Source organism: Sorex fumeus, unplaced genomic scaffold (genome assembly GCF_029834395.1).
Source record: "Sorex fumeus unplaced genomic scaffold, SorFum_2.1 ptg000037l, whole genome shotgun sequence".
NCBI lineage: Eukaryota > Metazoa > Chordata > Mammalia > Eulipotyphla > Soricidae > Sorex > Sorex fumeus.
The window spans coordinates 72,828,455-72,835,275 of NW_026606094.1; positions in this window are offsets into that span (position 1 = coordinate 72,828,455).

Consider the following 6,821-nt stretch of genomic DNA (forward strand, 5'->3'; position numbering starts at 1 on the left):
AGCCAGAGCCAGTGCGCCCTCGAGCCCGGGGAGGCTAAGCAGCTCTGGGAGTGGATGCCAAAGGCTCGGGCCTCCTGCCCTGACCTCAGTCCAGCCTGCCCCGCTCCCCACGCCAACCCCCTGACAGCTCAAAGAGATGGCAGGCTGGGCTCTGCCCTGGAGGGAGGCTTTCCGCCAGCCCGCACCGGGTGGGGCACTGCTCAGGGGTTGGGGGGGGGGGGGTGTCCTCCTGCGGAGCCCAGGCTGAGAATGAGCTGCTCCCCCGTGGGGCCCGGCTCCCTCCAAGGACGGACAGTTGGGGAGGACGGAGAGGGGAACTCTTTGGCCTTGTTCGAGTGCCCTCTGCTCCCTGCCCAGGAGAGAGGAGAGAGAGGGAGGGGGGGAGAGAGAGGGAGGGAGGGAGAGAGAGAGAGAGAGAGAGAGAGAGAGAGAGATGGAGAGAGAAAGAGAAGGAGGGAGAGAGAGGAAAGAGGGAGAGAGAGGGGAGAGAGAGAGGAGAAGGAGAACGAGGGAGAGAGAGAAAAGAGGAGAAAGGGAGAGAAGGGGAGAGAATGAGAGATAAGAGAGAGGAGACAGGGAAAGGAGAGGGAGGGAAAGGGAAAGGGAGAAGGAGAGAGAGGGAGAGAGATGGAGGGAGGGAGAGCAAGAGAAAGAGGGATAGAGGAGATAGAGAATAAGAGATAGGAGAGAAAAGGAGAGAGAGGAAAGAGAGGGAGAGAGAGGAGAGCGAGGAGAGAGAGAGAGGAGAGCGAGAGGGAGTGAGAGACTGGAAAGAGAGGAGAAGAGGGAGAAGGGGAGGAGAGCGAGAGATAGGAGAGAGAGAGGGAGAGAAGAGAGGGAGAGAGTGGGAGGGATAGAGAGAGGGGCATATCAGAACCCTCTGCTCACTAGACCTGTGTATCAGCTAACGTCCCCAGCCCCGGAGCCAGCAGCTCCCAAGCCTGAGGCTTCCTGGGACAGGGAGAAGACCCTCCCTGTTCCTGTCCCACCCCCAACCCCAACCTCTCCCGGCAGCGGCTGGGAAGGAAGAGGCTGTGATTGCTGCATAAGACCACAAGGGGGCAGCAGACGCAGGCAAGCAAAACCATCAGTGCCTGGTGCCCCCAGATTTGTGCTCCCGATGGAGGGGCTGCAGAGAACATTCCTGCCCTTCCTTGCCCTCCGGAGTCTCCTTTGCTGATTTAGTTTCTCTCCAGGAAGAAACTAAATACCGGCCACTGAGTTCTTCCCACTTGATTTGTGGACACAGGGCAACACTGAACGACCTCCCAAGGGTCTGTTTTATGCCCAGCACTTCCTCTTCTCTCTGTTTGTATCATTCTGATGCAGAAGCTTCTAGACGTTAGTAAATGATTTTATGTATCAAAATGTATTTTAATTGGAAAAAAAAGACAATTCCATAAGCAATTTCTTTCTACTAAAAATCTATTTCTCGGGACTGGAGCAATAGCACAGTGGGTAGGGCGTTTGCCTTGCACACAGCCGACCTGGGTTCAATTCCCAACATCCCATATGGTCCCCCGAGCACTGCCAGAAGTAATTTCTGAGTGCATGAACCAGGAGTAACTCCTGTGCATCGCTGGGTGTGACCTCCCCCTCCAAAAAAAGCTATTTCCTTTAAGTCAGCCCTAAGAATACGAATCTACTATAGTAACTTGCATACATTTAGGGATGCAATTTGATGAAAGTGGTGGACACACGTGTATGTACAACAATGTCTTGCCATCACGGTCCCATGTGGAACAGTTCCCACAGTGATCCCTCCTGCTCCTCTGAAATCCATTTCAAGCACCTACTCTGGACCCTGAGAATCTCATTGGTTGCTAGCATTTCATAAAGATGGACTCATACTGTAAAGAGTTTAGTTTGATTTTTTCCCACCTAGAATAATGCTCATGAGGCTCACCCCTGTTGTGTGTGAATGATTTTTTTTCTACTACAAAGTATGGCCCACAAATCGAAGAGGAAGAGCAGAAGAAAGGAAGAAGAAAGAAAAGAAGGAAGGGAGGGAGGGAGGAATGAAGGAGGGAGGGAGGGAAGAACAGAAGGAAGGAAGGAAGGAAGGAAGGAAGGAAGGAAGGAAGGAAGGGAAGGAAGAAGGAAGGAAGGAAGGAAGGAAGGAAGGAAGGAAGGAAGGAAGGAAGGAAGGGAGAAAGAAAAAGAAGGAAGAAGGGAGAGGCTGGAGCGATAGCACAGCGGGTAGGGCATTTGCCTTGCACGCAGCCAACATGACTGACCCGAGTTCGATTCCTCCACCCCTCTCGGAGAGCCCGGCAAGCTACCGAGAGTATCTCGCCTGCACAGCAGAGCCAAGGCACTTGCTCCGCTGGCCAGCCCGGGTTCAATCCCCAGCACCACAAAGGGTCCCCTGAACCCCACCAAGAGTGATCCCTGAGCATAGAGCCAGGAAGCTCTGAGCTGGGTGTGGCCCCCAAGCCAAACCAAAACAAAGCCTTTGTGTGTAGAAATGTTTAGGCTTCTCTTGGGCAAATGCTTGGAAGTGTGGATATTGGACGTACATCTGCATAATTAATTTCCTTTTGCAACTGCCCAATTGATTTTTTTGCAGTGGCTTCACTATTCTGCATTCCCACCAGTGATGCGAAGAGTTCCAGAGCTCCTCGTCCTTGCCAAGACAGCTGTTATCAGCTTTTTAGCTTTTAGCTCTTGTGGTGGGAGTAGTGATACTTCGTGATCAACTTGAATTTCTGTAATGACCAGTAATGTCGGTGCCTTTAAATGTGCTTATTTGCCTCTCTGTCTTCTTCAGTCAAGTGGCACTTAAAGCCTTCATCATTCTTTTAAAATCAGGGTGTTTCCGTATTACTAAGCTATGGGAAATGCTTTGTCCATGCTAGCTAACAAGTCTTTCATAAGTTCTGTGTGTTAGAAGGATTTTCTTCGCTTCCTATCTTACCATTTCTTTTTAAAAATTGAGCTCTGTCTCTTTTTAGCTTTTGATCAAAAGGTCATTCTAGACTTCTAGGACAATTGCAAAGATAGACTAGACAAAGCCCTGCCCCTGTCATCTGCCAGAGCCAGGGCACACCCTTCAGAGCTGGGGAGCCAACCCCAGCCCCGTGGCGCAGTGAAGCTGATGGATGCTTCACTGATGTCCTTTCAGGGTCTCATGGTGGGCTGAATCTCCTGTCATGTCCCCTGTGGCCTCTCTCTACAGCAGCCTGTCCCTGGTCCTCTGGGGCTCGTTTGCTCCTTCTCTCTTAGACAGCGGTGATGCCTTTGCAGTGACACCTTACTGCAAGGAGCATCACCTCAGTGCAGAGGATTCCTGGGGCTGGAAATCCTTACTGGGTGGGGCTTGGGGTCTTGCATTTTTCTACACTATATTGCCCTTTTTCAAATAATGAAAGTTTGGGAGACATACTTTGAAATGAACTTGTTTCCCCCCACCCTTAAGTGTTTGCATTTGTTGGTGGATTTACCTAGAACAAATATAGAATTGTTCAACAAATAGTGCTGAAACAATTGAATATCTAGACACAACTATCTAGGCATGGAGGGACACGAACCTCTAACTCAATATAGATCTCAGAGCAACATTCAAGCTTCCAGTGTTAAACTACCTGCAAAAAAATGTAAGAAAAGAAATTGTGGGGCTGGAGAGACAGTACAGCAGGTAGGGTCCTGGCCTTGCATGCAGCCCACTCAGATTCAATCCCTGACACTCCATATGGTCCCCTGAGCCCTGCCAGGAGTGACTCCTGAGCACAGAGCTGGGAGTAACACCTGAGCACTGATGGGTGTGGTCCCCAAACAAAACAAAACAGTGAAACAGAAAAAGATCTGTTTATTTGAGATTTTGCAAAAGGTTTGTCAGCTCTGATACTAAAAGCACACCAGTTTTTAAAAATCTCCCTAAGTTAGACTTTATTATCATTTAAAATTTTTGCTCTGGAAGAGAAGCAAAATAAATTGTCACACACTGGGAATAAATATTCTCAAATCACAGATTTAATAAAGCAGTTATACCTAGAACATATACAGAACACTCAAGAGCCAAGAATACAAAAACAAATAACGCAATGTTTTTTTTTTCTTAATGGACAAGTCACTTCACCAAAGAAGGTCTACAAACAGCAAATGACGCCTGAAAAGTTTCTCAATGTCATTAATCATCATGGAAATGCAAATTAAAACCACAAGTTTCAAACCACAAACTGTACTCATATGAGGTTGTTAATATTTAAAAACTCACAGAGCCAAGGGGTTGCAAAGATGCGGAATGACGGAAATTTTTATATATTGCTGGTGAGAATGTAAAGTGGTATGACGACTTCGAAAAATAGTTTATTTAACAGATTCTTTCAAAGTTAAACATACACTTACCTTTAATCCTAGTCCCAAGTATTTGCCCAATTGAACTGGCCACTTGAATTCAACACAAACACACACGCACACCCACACCCACACACATGCACACACGTGCATGCAAGCGCGCGCATGCTTAATAACAACTTTATCTATAACCACCAAAAATCTATACTAACTTACATGTCCTTTTGCCAACTGTGATTCATTCACACAATAGATCATTTCTCAGCCAAACATGGAATGGGTTATTGATGCAGGGAATGATATGAATGAATCGTCAATGTCCTCTAATACATAAAAAGAAGTCAAACCCTGAAGACCCCATTCCATGCTGTGGTATTCGGCTAATTTGACTTGCTAGGAAAGGTAAAACTCTAGAGACAGAAAACAGATCAGTATTCTATAACTGTGTGTGAGAAAAAAAATGTTTGATGGGCCCAAGGGGAGGGCCAAGAAACTCCTCTGTAAGCGGTGCGGTCTTGGGTACATGATTCCATGCATTTCTCAAATCCCAAAGAACTAACCACCTCAAGCATGACTTGCGCTGTATGAAAATAGTTGCAGAAACCAAGCAGGCTGTGGGGCCCACCAGGACAGAATGCAGATGGGGCCAGGGGACCCACTCTCTCCCAAGAAAGCTGCAGCTGCGCTCTGGGGGCTCAGAGAGGAGCCCGGGCACGCGGAGTGGAGGATGAGTCTCTTCACAAACCTACTGTCTCTTTGGCCGGTTTGTTTTTCACAAAGGCATGGCTTCAGAGATAGAGTAAGTATGAAGCTATTTGGCATGGATAGGCGGGAGGAATGGTTAGAGATATTAGATCCCCCAAAAAAGATTCTGCTAATGGGAGTCAAAGAAGTTATAGATAAATCAAGAAATAACAGACTGGGGCTGGAACGATAACACAGTGGGTAGGGCATTTGCCTTGCACACGGCCAACCCGGGTTCGATTCCCAGCATCCCATAGGGTCTCCCGAGCACTGCCAGGAGTAATTCCTGAGTGCATGGGCCAGGAGTGACCCCTGTGCAATGCCGAGTGTGACCCAAAAAGCCAAAAAAAAAAAAAAAAGAAGAAGAAATAACAGACTGGACACAAAGCTGGACTGGGGCCACTGATATTGGATAAAACTGCTTGAGAGAGAGAGAGAGAGAGAGAGAGAGAGAGAGAGAGAGAGAGAAGACCAGAGCTAGCACAGCGGGGTAAGGAGCTTGCTTTGCATATAGCCTACCCTGGTTTGATCCCTGAGCACCTTCTGGAGTGTGCCCTGAGCACAGATTCAGGAGTAATCCCAGAGCACCACCAGTGTGGCTCAAAAACAACAGAAGAGAGAGGAGGAGGGGGAGAGAAAGGCAAACAGGTTGACACATGGGAAAATAGATACATACATGCAGAGATAGACATACACACAGCGCGCGTGCGCACACACACACACACCCATGCATGTATGTATGCACAGCACACACCTATGCTCAGGGATGCTCATGTATTTCCTCATTCTCTCCCCAGAGAGCCAAGAAGCGACTGTGCCTCCATAGCGACTCGCCTTCAGTTCAGAGATGCTGGGAGGTGTGGATTCCCAGGGCAGGAGCATCTGTGTGCCAGCAAGACGTGAAGAGCAAAGGAGAGTGAGGGAGAGAATACAGGGAGATTTAATGGATCTGGCCAAACTGCTTTCCAAAGCGGGTATACCAGCATCCACCCTCAATCGCACGGTGCAAGGACTGGTGGGAAGAATTAGCTCTCTATTACCTTCATTGTCTTAACATTTGAATTTTATTTCGCCTTCCCTTCCTTTGTTGTCGTTGTGATGGCAGGGTTTACACGCTGGCTGTTCACACACTCTCTGGAACCCACACACTGTTTCAGGCACTGGAAGTCAGCCCTGGTAGCGTTGCCGGGGTTGTACTGAGCATGATGTGGGCGGTGTCAGGGATCAAATCTGAGGCCTTCACCTCCTGGGAAGGTGCTCCTCTGCTGAGTCATCCTGGGCCCTGGTTTCTTTGACTGTTTTTCTTTTCTTTTCTTTTTTTTCTTTTTTCTTTTCTTTTTTCCTCTTTTCCTTTCTCTTTCTTTCTTTCTTTCCTTCTCTCTTTTTTTTTGTATGTGTGAGGACTGATGATCTTAGTATTCCCTTTTTTTAATTGTCTTTAATTTTCACTTTCTGAGATCTGTTTATATATTTGCTCACTTTTGCTGTTGTGTTAGGGCTAGAGCAATAGCACAGTGGTAGGGCCTTTGCCTTGCGCGCAGCCAGCCAGGCCAAGCCAGGTTTGATTCCTCTACCCCTCTCGGAGAGCCTGGCAAGCTACCGAGAGTATCTCGCCCGCACGGCAGAGCCTGGCAAGCTACCCGCGATGTATTCGATAAGCCAAACACAGCAACAAGTGTCACAATGGAGACATTACTGCGCCTGCTCAAGCAAATCAATGAACAAAGGGAGGACAGTGACAGTGACAGGGCTGTTGTGTTATTTCCCCTCTACTATTGATT